The sequence below is a fragment of the Triturus cristatus genome, chromosome 1_1 (assembly GCF_964204655.1).
Source record: "Triturus cristatus chromosome 1_1, aTriCri1.1, whole genome shotgun sequence".
NCBI lineage: Eukaryota > Metazoa > Chordata > Amphibia > Caudata > Salamandridae > Triturus > Triturus cristatus.
In genome coordinates, this window is record NC_140579.1 from 395,899,787 (window position 1) to 395,915,782 (window position 15,996).

The 15,996-nt window shown below is 49.2% G+C and overlaps 1 pseudogene across 1 annotated transcript in view; it reads left to right on the plus strand.

Annotated features, from left to right (window-relative positions):
* Window positions 1–2,503: 2,503 nt before the first annotated feature.
* Window positions 2,504–15,996, plus strand: part of LOC146870298 (keratin, type I cytoskeletal 19-like) — a 52,220-nt pseudogene continuing 38,727 nt past the window's right edge. Inside the window, exon 1 of the transcript XR_014978215.1 lies at window positions 2,504–2,621. The product of XR_014978215.1 is annotated as a keratin, type I cytoskeletal 19-like (transcript). The remainder of the gene's footprint in view (window positions 2,622–15,996) is intronic.

The window sequence follows — 15,996 nt, forward strand, 5'->3', positions numbered from 1 at the left end:
ATTCTCTGTCTCTGCTTCCCCGGCCCACAGCGCGCCTTTGCTGCTGTCTGGGCCCGTTTATGCAATCCCTGGCCGCCATCTTGCGTCAGCAGGGCGTAACCGTCAGGACTGGGAGCCCGCGCCACTCTAACTTGATATCGGGGCCTCACCTTCGGTTGTTCACCAACCTGGAGCTGCAATCTGCACTGTTGTTGTCCAGTTCTCGCCCGCTGCTCATCTAGCACAGTCAGCCGACCTCTCCCGATGTCAGGGGCCACCCCGTCAGTTTGTGGTCGCCATCTTGGGTCTCTGCATACTTCTCCAAGTCGGGTGAGAAAACTGCGATTTCAGCACCGTGTAGGTACCAAAAGTTGCTGCCTGCAGTCCGATGTGACCTCCAGAGGTTACACCACCCGGATAGAGGTACGGGGCCTCAGTTCAGGATTACTGTTGTTGAGGGAAAGCCACGGACGGAGCTCCGGAGTCGGCCTCCTCTCACATCGGTGCCTAGCCATGCGCCCCCATCAACACAACAAGATAAAGAACGTGAACCAAGTTTAAGAAAATCCCAGTTGGAACAAATAAACAAGATTTATTATCTAACTGTGGGGAGGGAAAGATTAGTGCAACAATGCAGTGAATTACTACCACAAGGCTCCAAGGAGAGGTTTTCTACTTCCTTGCCCCTCCCCCTTAATAATGCACTTTGGAGATCAAAGCCAGATATGTAAAGTGTCCATGCTACATGAAGTTTATCCATGGTGGGTTATTTAGTTTCAGGTGACTAGCAGTGCTGAGTCCACGGAAAAGTGCAAGTGGTGACAAGAAGGACATGGGCATGGTACACCAAATGTGGAACTAGGGTGAACCAGGGCAGAGATGGTGTAAAAAGCAGGCCAGGCCATTTCAAATTAAGGTGTGAAGAATGCACGAGCCACTGTAGCTGACACATGGTCTACAAAATGGACCCTTCCCAGCAGGGTTGTTGGACTGAACAGGGTCATGAACAGTCTGGAGAGCAGGGTTTAAGCTCGAGCCAGGTGCTGTAGAGTCAGACTCATGGAGATTAAGACCAATTTATTAAGGGCCTTATTTAAAGTATGGCTGCCCTTTCAGCACAGGTGAAGTGTATCAGGTGCCTCTCTAAGAGGATCCCAGTGAGAAGGAAAAGGTCATGAAGGATAACACCCTTCTTGGCAATCTTGTAGGTCTTGTAGGTTTTGTCTGAAAACAACATAGGCACCAAACTCTTCCCCAAGTCAGGGAAGAATAAAGTCAAATGAGGACTTTCAGGAGAAAATCCTAACAGATATCTAGTTAGAAGGAGCAGAAACCAGCAACAGAAATAATAGCAAATAGGCAATGAACATAATGGAAAATAAGGAACAAACACTTTGAGACACGTGTATCACTCATTAAATCTTCCTTTATATATGATTCTAACAGGGACTGACATTACAGGTAAAAACTAAAATTCATCTTGATTTTGAAATGTCAGACATTATTCTCTGGGCAAACCACCATTTCAGTGTATTTCATAGGGATTGCCCATGCCTCGGTCTTCCAATGCAAGACATCTTGGAGGCCGCTGAAGAAGAAACCCAAGCTTGACATCTTTTCTCCAATGAACAGTTTTGCAGTTCAACCACCGTCCTTCCCCATTACTCTGCCAGGTTGCAGAGCACCCCTCTGGTTGACCGTAATTGCTGAAAAGTTGATGCAATCTATGCCATGAAACACCAGAGTTTCATTGCCTGACTGTGCTATAAACTCACTGTCATAGGAGCTGATTATGATGTCGTTCGAACCGCCACCGACAGGCAATCGGTGGTGGTCCGACTGACCGACAGGCCATTGGTGGCCGTCTGACCGACCGAAAGCCCTTCGATCAGAGTCCACTCTGCCGCCAGGATCTCAGATCCTGACGGGGTGCCGGTCGGAGTCGCGGCCCATAATGGTGGCAGTGCCAGGATTTGGATATCCCTTTCCGACAGCCTGTTCATGACAGGAACAATGGATATTGGAGGCCCCAAACAGGGCCCCTGTCCCTTGTGGGCCACTGCAAAGTGGCCCTGGGGGCACATGTAGTGCCCCCACTCACCTCCATGCACAGGGTGTCCGGTACCACATGGTGCTTGGCACAGGGTCCATGGACGTGCAAGAAGTCCCCTTTTTTATGGCGGCTTGTGCCGCAGCCCTTCTCCTGGGCCATGGCACATACCGCCATGAAAATCAAAATTTCTCCTGGCAGGATGGGATGGTCCTTGTGGATGATCTTGTAACCGTCGGTGGTGATGTCTGCCGCTGAGCTGGAGTTCGTCCAAGTTTCCGTCAGGAAGGCGATATCGGGCAAGGTGGCGTTGAGGAGGTCCCAGATCTCTGTGGCGTGTTTGTGGAGGGATCTTACGTTGAGGAGAATGCACTTGAGAGGCTTGGGTGCTGTGAGGATCGGTAGGTTGGGTGAGGGAGCCGGGGTACAGAGGTGGGTGAAGGTGAGGCGGCAGTGTAGGCAGGAGAGCGGGCCATGGGTCTTGGTCAGCGTCGAGAGATGGCAGTTGTTGTTGTGTCCGGGGTTGAGATCGTGGAGGATGTTGGAGATAGCGGTGGCAGGTCGGAGGACAGGGTCCCTGGTGCTGGGCACGGTCAGTCACGGATGTGTGCAGACGGACTTGCCTTTGGCACGCCAGTGGCGCAGCAGTGCAGCGTTCACCATTAAGTAGTGTGAGGGGGAGGACTGGTCAGCTGGGAGGTGGGAAGTAGGGAGCAAGAAAAATGGGGTTCTGAAGGGGGTATGGGCCCTGTGGGTCAGCAGCATTGGGAAAACGGGAAAGCACTGGAGGGCAAGAAAAAGGCAACAAGAGGAAAGAGGCAAAAGGAAAAAAAAACTGAGAAATCGGCAAAAAGAGAAAAAAAGGCAAAAAGAGTAGGAGGAAAGAAAAAGAGAGAGCAGAGAGACAGCTGTCCGATTCAGTCTGTCCAACAAAAAACAGCTGCCGGAATCTGACTTTGGGGGCCCACGGCAGGCCCGCCTCCACCCACAGCGCTCTGTTTGGGGCCCATGGGGTTACCCATGGGACCCCCCTGTTAAACCCATCACAGTGTGGCAGGCACCATGGGGTGCTTCCCACAGGGTGCAACGTTTTCGCCAACAACATCTTTTTTTCAATGGGAGCCTGTATTCTCGTTCGTAACACAGGCTCCTATTGAAGTCAATGAGAGGCCGACCGAACGATGTTGGGAAGCATCGTAATCGGTCAGTCGGACTCACAGAACCCGAGTCGGTCGGAAATGTTTCCGAAACCGATTCGGTCGGAATCGTTTCCGTACGGCATCGTAATCGGCCCCTGTAGTGGAACTGCACGGGTGAGAGCAGTGACACTGACCAACTCAGTGGGCTTGCTCTCCTTGCCGCACGCCAGCCGCCATTAAGTAGTGTTAGGGGGAGGGCTGGTCAGCTGGGAAGCAGGGACCGGGAAAAACAGCGTGCTGGAGGCGGAAGGGGCTGCAGGTTTAGCAGTGGCAGGAAAACAGGAAAGCGCTGGAGGGCAAGAAAAAGAGGCAAAAAGAGTAAAGAGGCTAAAGAAAAAAAACACACAAAAAGGCAAGAAGAGAAAAATGTCACAAAGAGTAGGAGTAAAGAAAACGAGAGAGCAAAGTAAGGACAGAAGCAGCAGAGGGGCAGAGGGCAGAACAGCAGAAGAGCAGAATGTTCTCCCACTGGACCGCCAGGGATGAGGCACAGGCAGAAGCGTGCAGATTGAGGATTGGGTGGTTATTACCAACCCGACTGCTTGCAATGGGAACCCATGCATTTTGCCCATGGATTTCAGACATGATAATTCTGCAAATTAATCAGTAGCTTCCTTCCATCTTTGAAAGCTTGATATTCATAAGTAGAATTGAAATCTTTTGTACATTTTCCATGTGAATTTTATTCATGACATATGAAGTACTACTGAACTAATTAATGATTTGCAACAACAAAAAACATTTACTAAAGCAAGCAAAACAGAGCATGGTCCCTGCAACTGATCTTAAGATCATTAGATTCACATCATTTTTAGACTTCACCAATAAGGATTGCGAGTGAGTTTTCACTCCTCAGGAGAGTGAGTGTTGCCAGATCACTCAATGCCGGCAGGACAACCGTCTTCCATGTTTTCGTCCAATATATCAGTGCATTCTGGGAGTTGTAGTCTTGGTTCACTCCAACTGAGCCAACAGGGCTAACCCTGAAAACAATGATTTGTAAAAGGAAAGCCCAATCCTGGATACAAGGTGCCCTTTCAGGATATTGGGCCTTACTTTGACATCAAATGCGCTAAAGAGCCACAGGTGAACGTCATGGATTACTCTTACTAGTTACAATAAATATAATCGATATATAAAGTAAAAAGAGTTGAGCCTATGTCAAAGAGCACGTTCCTTTTTCAATATAGAAGCCCATTGCCTATTCTCGGCTGCACCCACACTATTCTGAAACAGATCATATCTTTCATTTGCTTTTAGCGAAAGAGCTAATTAGGGGTTGCAAAACCTTCCTCTCAGAAACTTCCTGATTAGTACCTGCATGTCTGCATGTGAGTTTTCATGGCAAAATAAAAGCTTTAGAAGAACTTTTAAGTTGTTGTGAGAAGAACTGAGGCCCTGATAATGTGTGGGTTTTCATTTCATTTATGTTTCTATTGGATGATAGTTACCACACCCGGTAATTATTGGAAATGTTAAATACCTCATCTGTCATTCAATTTCCCCAGGTCAAACCTGCTGGAAAGTAACTGAGTAAAACAATACAGTATTTACAGTACTGTGCACTTTTTCTGCTTTGATCATCCAAATCTACGTTATTCACCCAAAAATTGGAATATGTGCTATTTATCGCACCCGATAAACTCGGAACCTCACCCACGGTCTCGGATTTTATTATGTGTCAGAAATAGGCCCTACTTCTATGACATTCTCGGATTCAGGGACATAGATCCGGTTTCCTAGTGGCAAGGAAAACAGTGTTAAAGTAAACCCACGAGAAAACGCTCCATTCAGTTCCAGCACTGGATAGCAGTTGCAAGGAAATCTTGACACCTGTGTGGAAATATTGCACGTTGCAATGAGAAACTGTGCAAATGTGAAGCCATAAGAAAAGTGGGGACCTCCAGAAACTACGTGGAGGCTAATATTTAGAAACTATGGGGGATATTCTCAACATTCTGCGAAAACTAATGCTAAACAATTTTAGCCTGCGTTTTTTTATCGCTGTGTACCGCGGGAAATTATTGCTGTGTTAGTGGCCTATTCAAAACACGCTGCTAACAGGTGATAGTTTCAGGGAATGGCGGTGAAAACTGCCACTAACATCAGCGCAAAGGCGATAGAAAATCCGGCATTGGTGAACAAAAACTACAGATAGGCCCATTAGCGGCAAAAAAACTCGTGTTAGCTAGCCCAACGTGAGTTTTTTTGTATCTAATGAAAAAAATAGCCTATCAGTCAACTTCCAATATAAAATAGGTATAAAAACCAAAAAAAAGGCAGAATGGAGCAGCCTGGGCCATGTGCAGTACACTTCAACAACCCACTGCAAGCCAGCCAACATCCAGGATGACCAGGATGAGAGCCTTGATGCCTTGCTGGACCTGCGTCTGGAGCCTGGATGCCTCGCTGGACCTGCGTTTGGAGCCTGAATGTCTCGCTGAACCTGCGTCTGGAGCCTGGAAGCCTCGCTGGACATGCGTCTGGAGCCTGGATGTCTCGCTGGACCTGCGTCTGGAGCCTGGAGTGGGATACAGAGGAGCTGTGGAGTTGATGAGCCGTGGCGGTAGACATTGAGGCACGACGATCGCCCGTACCTGGTGTTGAAGTCTGGCAGGTCGCATGGAGACACGTTGCTGACCTGTGTGAGAAGATTGCCTTGCGCACCTTGGAGATGTCAATAGTAGAGGCGTCCTTCACCCCAATGTGGGGAGGTCTGCATCGCATACTATGATCCACCAATACACCAAGTTGCACTGAGGGGATTACCAACGGTGGGTGCCACCTCTCTGCATCACAGGCCGGATGATGTTGGGTTGGCCGGACGCTGTGCAGGGTGAGGCCCCTGAGCTGCGCCGAACTTGTGTGGTGTGAGTGCTGCTACTTCATGCCGCAGGGGGCCCTGCTGCATCAACTGCCTCAGGAGGTTCACCAGCGGACTTGGGGGCGACTGTTGTACCCAGGCTTGTGAAATCTCTCCTGGCTGAGGAACCTGCTGGCTGAGTCACAGATTTGGAGAGAGTGCAGCATATTGAGCCACGGTGTCAATGTCCAGGTAAGGAGAAGGTGGGACGCGTAGCGCAGGACGCCTGGGGGTCGAGTCCTCCAGGCCTAGCACACGTAGATGACGCACCCCCAGTGTCGGCTCATCTGCTATCGCAGAAGAGGGTCACCCCACTGCTTTCCCTTGCGGGTGGGAGGGTGGATAGGACTGCTCCAAGCACGGGGCAAGGCATGGGCGGATTGGCATGCCCACTCAAGTGCACATTGACTGTTTGGTCGGCCACTCAGGCCGCCCAAAGCAGTCAAGCGCACTCCCCTGTTCGTAATGCAGGCTGCATTACAGCCTGCATAGAGAACTTGCCCACCCCTCTATCCCCTGGCTGCATGCCTTGTCCCGTTGCCAATTGACAATCCCACCGCCGCATCGCAGCGTTGTAATTGGCTCAGGGGAGGGAGCCTGGCTGCCTACTTCCTGTTCCTGGAGGCAGATGCAGGAGAGCAGGAGCAACGAAGAAACGTGACCCGGCTTCGAGGTAAATCTTCCCTAATTAAATTTTTACAACACCCACTCACGCACACATCCCCGCGTCCACACCCCATCCAGTGTTCTTTCCGGAGTTTGCCACCTCACAGCTGTCTAGGCCCCCCAGCACTTCTCAATAGCGGCCGCTGTGCACCCATGCACAGCAGGCGTACCACCCGTGTGCCAAAGGCACATACGTGGTTGAGACGCATGCCATAATATCGCATTCCATTCCCATGCATACTAATACTAGGCACATTGCAACAGTAGAGTAGGTGTTGCATAGCGGAGATATCAATATCACTATTCCCACAACAGTGAGTGCAACCCAAAACTTACCTTTGCACCCCAAACCAAACCATGTACCCTGGAATTACTTTTTGAGCCCTCATAACACACCCAAAAATCAAATTTGACCCAAATGCACACCGCAATTTTCATATTTTACCCCAAAACACACCACAATTGTCATATTTACCCTCGAAACTCATAACCACCTGAAAAGCTTTAAATTACCCCATTACTAACCTCACAATGTGTTGTAATCAAATGCGATGTACAGGCACCTGCGTTGTCGGAGTTGCGTTGTTAACGATGTACTGCCTGCATTGTATTGGTCCTCTCCCGTGCCAAAGGCAACCCATAGGCTACGTTGTTTGCGTCCGTCTGGCCCTGGACCGCACTCAGCACCAAGGAGCCTTCCTCTTGGACACTCCACCGCTACGACGCCAGCACCCTCCTCGCCATCAACCCTGGACGCCCCCTCACCTGCCAGTACCAACCTCTGCTCCGGACCAGACATCGCCATCAACATCACTGATGGCTGCAGTACCACCCGCAAGGAGCACCCCGACCATCAAGAAGGAGGCATTGCCATCACCTACAACAGCACACTCCGACTGATCACGCACTCTAATGACCCAAGAGTGACCATGGACCACCTCAACACCCAGATCCGGACCAAGCCCAAGCACATCCTCTGTGGCACCCTCATGTGCAGGCCCCTCGGGCCATGGTCCCCCATTCTCCAATACCATTGTAGATCTCATTGCACCCCAGGGTCTCCCATCCACCAGCGACATCCTACTGGGTAAACTCAAGTTCCACCTGGACAACCCCTGTGACCAGAAGACCACCCCCTCCTGGGAAGGTCCTCTACATCAGACGCAAGCAGCAGGTCACCTCAAGAAGCACATAGCAGGACACACGGTCAAGCACGTCACTTCTGCCAGCAGGAACTTCAACTACAGCCACAACAGTGGACACTCCTGGCCCGAGCATCATTGGTAACATCACGTCTTCACCCTGGCCACTGAATCCCACCCCCATCATCGCACCCCCTCGCAGCTGGATCAAGGCCACCGAAGAACATCTCGTCAACTCCCTCCGCACCAACACTCCACCATTGCTTCCAAACGATGACACCGCAGTGTGCAACCTCCACCGATGGATCTTCAACAGCGCTAACATTCGGGCACCCCTGATGAACGGCACTGCGTCAGTACCTTCCGGTGACGCAGAGCCACAGGGATAGGCTGACCATGCATTGCTGGAATTGCGTCATGGTTGTGACACGACTGCAGCAATGCGTGACTTTAGCGCAGACAGATACGTCAGGATTCCTGACGTATCTGTCATTACTTGCGTCATGGAGCGCTGTCCAGTGGCTACAGCGCATCCATGCTGTCATAAGAAGGGCATAGTGAGAAGTGTTACAACGCTGTCTTGTCACAGCGCTGCAACATTTTTCATTACTGGGGACCAGAAATGCGCATTATCTTACTGATGGTGCACATTCCTGCACTGTAGTTTTGTCGCAGGGCAGCACTGCGACATTGCTGGCCTGCACCAAAACCTGCTGAGATGTGGCCCCAAGTGTTATCCCCATTTTTAAGACCAGCTATTTTCTAGTCTTAAGTTAGAGCCAGTTTTTTTGGTCTTCAGAAGTTCAAGGATCCCCTTGTGAATATGGAATAGTGGTGTTTGCGTGCGTTTTTGCACGGGAACGCCTCTCCTGCATATAATTCTCGCTAACAGAAGTGGCGATCTTTAAAACGGACGCTTTCGCCTAAAAACATTCGCTAGCGGCTGTTAGCTACAGCTTGAGAATAGGGCGATAAAAATATCACCGCTTTAGAGGCAGAAAAGTGCCGTTAACGCAGCGATATCGCCTTGAGAATATGCCCCTATGTGAGAGCAAGCTTGCCTATTAAAAGCTTTGCGCACCCCGAGTGCTACTACGAGCCAAGGGGTCTTTGTCAGACCCCAACCGCTGAGCCACAAATGCTCTATTTTTATTGAGGCCTCGCTTGTAATCAGTGCTTAATATGAGTAGGTGGCTACTGCGGGGTCCCACCAACCTTCATCTTTGGAGACCTGCACTCATTTGTCCCCATCAGACATTTACCAAGAGCAAGGGAGGGAAAAATACAAAGGGGAACGAAGGAGGAAGGGAAAGACGGTAAAAACATCACCGAGGGAGAATGTAGAAACCTGCAGGAGCGAGATAAAAGGACAAGGAGGGTTTGGTGGTGGATTAAAGCGGCCTGAGGTGGATTCACGACCACTCAGCCTTGGTATTCGGCGCGCTGATATCTAATTTCGCCAGCTGCAGGCTTCCAATGAACTGGCACTCATTCTTGTACAAATTAAGCACTGTTAAACTCCGCTCCTGATTCGACACCTGCCCCATCATTAAGGACGATTTCTTCTTCAATACAGGCCTGGTTCTCATTGGAGAATAGCATTAACCTTCTGCTTGAGTGTATGTCTGTGCTTTCAGGGTAAACTTGGCAGCTGAAGGAAGTTGAAAGGAACAAACCTCCAAGTGAAGGCAGTTTGTACATTACTCTTGAATATTTGCACAATCAGCAGCTATTGTTAGAAATCAGCATATGAAACGGGAGACCAGGAGGTGCATGGCCGCCTCTGCATGGTTAGCAGCAGCTGAGCCTGCGTCCCCTGACCTCGGCTGTCCCTTTGCCCTCACGCCTGAGGGCCGCTGTCAGGCTCTGCCTCTCGGGGAGATGGATGGTACCGTCTAAACATGCCTGACTTCCCTTATCCCGTGTCTAATCTGCTGGGATATGCTGAACTCCCTCGGGGAGAATGGGGAGCGGCTTCCATTTGAGCTCACCGTGTGACCAGTGACATAAAGTCCTGACCTGGCCACTGTTTCGACTGGGACTAGACTGGTCCGTTCTGGTGCCGCTGGCGAGTTCTGCACAGGGTGATATAAAGGCGCACAGGCAGACGGGGGTGTACAGAGGGTACTAACCAGACTACGCCTCTCCCTCTTTAGCTGGGAGTATGGTGAGACCAAAAAGAACTGGTCCTTTTTATGTATTCACAATATGGTGAAAATGCATTTAAAAATACCCAGTTCATTAAAATAATTTGCTTCCGATTCGCACACTTAAGCGAGGCTCTTCTTTAAACCTGCCCAGTGGCCGAGGATGTCTCCCGTGATGCTGGACAGCACCGCACACTAGGACATTGTGCAGGGTACAGGCCATCAGGAAGGGAGTGCCTTGTCAGATATCCCTTCTCAGCAGTCTTTATAGGTAGGATGTCTCCCGTGATGCTGGACAGCACCGCACACTAGGACATTGTGCAGGGTACAGGCCATCAGGAAGGGAGTGCCTTGTCAGATATCCCTTCTCAGCAGTCTTTATAGGTAGGATGTCTCCCGTGATGCTGGACAGCACCGCACACTAGGACATTGTGCAGGGTACAGGCCATCAGGAAGGGAGTGCCTTGTCAGATATCCCTTCTCAGCAGTCTTTATAGGTAGGATGTCTCCCGTGATGCTGAACAGCACCGCACACTAGGACATTGTGCAGGGTACAGGCCATCAGGAAGGGAGTGCCTTGTCAGATATCCCTTCTCAGCAGTCTTTATAGGTAGGATGTCTCCCGTGATGCTGAACAGAACCGCACACTAGGACATTGTGCAGGGTACAGGCCATCAGGAAGGGAGTGCCTTGTCAGATATCCCTTCTCAGCAGTCTTTATAGGTAGGATGTCTCCCGTGATGCTGGACAGCACCGCACACTAGGACATTGTGCAGGGTACAGGCCATCAGGAAGGGAGTGCCTTGTCAGATATCCCTTCTCAGCAGTCTTTATAGGTAGGATGTCTCCCGTGATGCTGAACAGCACCGCACACTAGGACATTGTGCAGGGTACAGGCCATCAGGAAGGGAGTGCCTTGTCAGATATCCCTTCTCAGCAGTCTTTATAGGTAGGATGTCTCCCGTGATGCTGAACAGAACCGCACACTAGGACATTGTGCAGGGTACAGGCCATCAGGAAGGGAGTGCCTTGTCAGATATCCCTTCTCAGCAGTCTTTATAGGTAGGATGTCTCCCGTGATGCTGGACAGCACCGCACACTAGGACATTGTGCAGGGTACAGGCCATCAGGAAGGGAGTGCCTTGTCAGATATCCCTTCTCAGCAGTCTTTATAGGTAGGATGTCTCCCGTGATGCTGGACAGCACCGCACACTAGGACATTGTGCAGGGTACAGGCCATCAGGAAGGGAGTGCCTTGTCAGATATCCCTTCTCAGCAGTCTTTATAGGTAGGATGTCTCCCGTGATGCTGAACAGCACCGCACACTAGGACATTGTGCAGGGTACAGGCCATCAGGAAGGGAGTGCCTTGTCAGATATCCCTTCTCAGCAGTCTTTATAGGTAGGATGTCTCCCGTGATGCTGGACAGCACCGCACACTAGGACATTGTGCAGGGTACAGGCCATCAGGAAGGGAGTGCCTTGTCAGATATCCCTTCTCAGCAGTCTTTATAGGTAGGATGTCTCCCGTGATGCTGGACAGCACCGCACACTAGGACATTGTGCAGGGTACAGGCCATCAGGAAGGGAGTGCCTTGTCAGATATCCCTTCTCAGCAGTCTTTATAGGTAGGATGTCTCCCGTGATGCTGGACAGCACCGCACACTAGGACATTGTGCAGGGTACAGGCCATCAGGAAGGGAGTGCCTTGTCAGATATCCCTTCTCAGCAGTCTTTATAGGTAGGATGTCTCCCGTGATGCTGGACAGCACCGCACACTAGGACATTGTGCAGGGTACAGGCCATCAGGAAGGGAGTGCCTTGTCAGATATCCCTTCTCAGCAGTCTTTATAGGTAGGATGTCTCCCGTGATGCTGAACAGAACCGCACACTAGGACATTGTGCAGGGTACAGGCCATCAGGAAGGGAGTGCCTTGTCAGATATCCCTTCTCAGCAGTCTTTATAGGTAGGATGTCTCCCGTGATGCTGAACAGCACCGCACACTAGGACATTGTGCAGGGTACAGGCCATCAGGAAGGGAGTGCCTTGTCAGATATCCCTTCTCAGCAGTCTTTATAGGTAGGATGTCTCCCGTGATGCTGAACAGAACCGCACACTAGGACATTGTGCAGGGTACAGGCCATCAGGAAGGGAGTGCCTTGTCAGATATCCCTTCTCAGCAGTCTTTATAGGTAGGATGTCTCCCATGATGCTGAACAGCACCGCACACTAGGACATTGTGCAGGGTACAGGCCATCAGGAAGGGAGTGCCTTGTCAGATATCCCTTCTCAGCAGTCTTTATAGGTAGGATGTCTCCCGTGATGCTGAACAGAACCGCACACTAGGACATTGTGAAGGGTACAGGCCATCAGGAAGGGAGTGCCTTGTCAGATATCCCTTCTCAGCAGTCTTTATAGGTAGGATGTCTCCCGTGATGCTGAACAGAACTGCACACTAGGACATTGTGCAGGGTACAGGCCATCAGGAAGGGAGTGCCTTGTCAGATATCCCTTCTCAGCAGTCTTTATAGGTAGGATGTCTCCCGTGATGCTGGACAGCACCGCACACTAGGACATTGTGCAGGGTACAGGCCATCAGGAAGGGAGTGCCTTGTCAGATATCCCTTCTCAGCAGTCTTTATAGGTAGGATGTCTCCCGTGATGCTGGACAGCACCGCACACTAGGACATTGTGCAGGGTACAGGCCATCAGGAAGGGAGTGCCTTGTCAGATATCCCTTCTCAGCAGTCTTTATAGGTAGGATGTCTCCCGTGATGCTGAACAGAACCGCACACTAGGACATTGTGCAGGGTACAGGCCATCAGGAAGGGAGTGCCTTGTCAGATATCCCTTCTCAGCAGTCTTTATAGGTAGGATGTCTCCCATGATGCTGAACAGCACCGCACACTAGGACATTGTGCAGGGTACAGGCCATCAGGAAGGGAGTGCCTTGTCAGATATCCCTTCTCAGCAGTCTTTATAGGTAGGATGTCTCCCATGATGCTGAACAGAACCGCACACTAGGACATTGTGCAGGGTACAGGCCATCAGGAAGGGAGTGCCTTGTCAGATATCCCTTCTCAGCAGTCTTTATAGGTAGGATGTCTCCCGTGATGCTGAACAGAACCGCACACTAGGACATTGTGCAGGGTACAGGCCATCAGGAAGGGAGTGCCTTGTCAGATATCCCTTCTCAGCAGTCTTTATAGGTAGGATGTCTCCCGTGATGCTGAACAGCACCGCACACTAGGACATTGTGCAGGGTACAGGCCATCAGGAAGGGAGTGCCTTGTCAGATATCCCTTCTCAGCAGTCTTTATAGGTAGGATGTCTCCCATGATGCTGAACAGCACCGCACACTAGGACATTGTGCAGGGTACAGGCCATCAGGAAGGGAGTGCCTTGTCAGATATCCCTTCTCAGCAGTCTTTATAGGTAGGATGTCTCCCGTGATGCTGAACAGAACCGCACACTAGGACATTGTGCAGGGTACAGGCCATCAGGAAGGGAGTGCCTTGTCAGATATCCCTTCTCAGCAGTCTTTATAGGTAGGATGTCTCCCGTGATGCTGAACAGAACTGCACACTAGGACATTGTGCAGGGTACAGGCCATCAGGAAGGGAGTGCCTTGTCAGATATCCCTTCTCAGCAGTCTTTATAGGTAGGATGTCTCCCGTGATGCTGAACAGAACCGCACACTAGGACATTGTGTAGGGTACAGGCCATCAGTAAGGGAGTGCCTCCTCAGTTATCCTCTGCTCAGCAGTCTTTTTTCTGTTTTATTTGGCATCTTTTGCATTCATGTCTGTCATATTACTGGGATGTCCCGGTGGAATCTTACCAGTGAATGCATTTATCCCTGACACCGGCCAACAGTTGAACTTCAAAATGGCGGCTGCCGTCCAAATTCTTTTTTGAGGCAAATCGGCAAAAAGACTAAAGTTGGGATGGGGAAGCAGGAAAATAGCAAGGGCCTACAGGATTCCCAAAAGAGCAAGTAAACTTTGTAAGCATCGCGGCCTGGAGGTATTCTGCGGTTCTCTCACGGCGTTGTCAGGGGCCTATCTTCCATAGCAGTGGCATCGGCCGGCCCCATGAAAACCCTGAGCATTGCTGTATTTTACAGTTCCAACTGCGGCCAGGGGCCCATTCCTTCTGCTGGAGCAGAGTTTTCATTTAGAAAATTCAGGGGCTTTTGAAGCTCTAGTATGTCTATGCGTTTTATTAAATATTAATAAATAACAAGTAATTATTTGTCTTGTGCAAGTGTGTTTTTTTTTTTATTAATCAATCCGTTTGTCTTAACATAAGAGAAAGTTACACGAGGGTTAGCATACGTGTGCTGTTTCTGTTTTCTAAAAAATAACGTGCAAGTTTTCATGTTTAAACGTTGCTGTGTGCTGTTTATTTTGAGCACAAAACGCTGTCTCAATTAATGCTTTTTATGTCGCGAGAGCTAGATAAATGCATACACATAAGGGTATTAGTGGGGTTAACACTGTTTAATCATTATGCTGTAGTAACGTTGTTTTTATTTCTTTTAATTGAGATGGTCTATTGTGGCCTATGGAGGCCTAGTTCATGATGGCTGATTTTGTGAGCCTGGCCTCGAGTGAATATGTGAAAACTGAGACGAGGGAGACCCCTGCTGGAAATGGTCTTGAAGTTGGCTGACCATGGTCCTTGAATGAAAATTTCCATGAGGACGCAGCAGTTTTGGAGGATCTCCAAAAGAAATGGAACATCATGGGTAGCCTTGGGAGACAAAGAAGTTTTAGAAATGAACAATGAACTGTGGCTCGGCTGCCGAGGGAAGTTGAACAAATCGGATACTTAAATAGTATCTTGGTTCCTGTTCCGTAGTTTCCGTCTTGTGACTTTTCCTGAGCGGAGATTTTCAGATGTAGCAATGTTACATTTCTTCCTTCTCGCTCTGCTCAGTGATTCAATGTATTTTGCAAACTTTATGTGTGTTTCCATTGTAATTTTTACTATAAAAAATGTTAGCTTAGGGAGGGATTTGCCACTTGCCATTTTGCCTTTGCCGCGTGAATTTACGTTGCTGAGGATCGATGCTGAGGACTTCGTCTTGAGAGACTTTACCGAGAGACTTGTCCTGACCCGTTCTGACACTTAGTTAGAATAGGTAACTATGAGAAATGATTTATTCTGATTGATTTACTTTGACAAATTTTAGATAAAGCAATATAATTTTAAACATGGTGTTGAATTTTCTTTCTTGTCAATTATTGGGTTTATATTTCTGATCATTATTGTATATGTTGTGTAGATTATGTTATTGATTAGGACAGTCACAAAACCAGATCTGATCGACCTGATATCGATGCAGGGTGTTTAGGTGTTTTCTTTCCACAGGTTTATTGCTGGTAGAGTATTTGAGCGTGTGTTAGTGAAATGGGCCCTAGCGTATGATGAATGTATGTGCGTGTAACTGTGTGATTACTCTATCCGTGGTAGTGGGCATATTTTAGATACCCTGATCCCTAACAATTTCCTGGTAGCAGAGATAGGATGGTTTTGATGGCTGTCTTGATCTGATAAGATTGCTTGTACATTAGCTTATTGATTATTGATTTTATTTTGTCGATATTGGTATATGTACTAATACTTTATGTTGAAGTCGTCATGTTGAGTTATATGTAGTGCTTCTGGAATTTGGAGGCTGTGGTAGCAGTTCCGTAGTAGGGCAGAGGAAGGTATATGCTGCTCTCGGGAAAGACGGGATTGTAAGGAATAACGTGTGACAATTGAAGTTGCGCGTTCACATTGTCTGGGTTCGGAATCAGTGACATCGTCGTATGTTACTATTAGAATATATTTCTGGTATATAAGGAGTGTGTATTGTAGTGAAGGTTATCTGTGAAACTTTGGTCTTAAGTCCCAGGGATCCGTGAAGGATTTCCGTTAAAGCTTATCGCGGGAGGAGTAA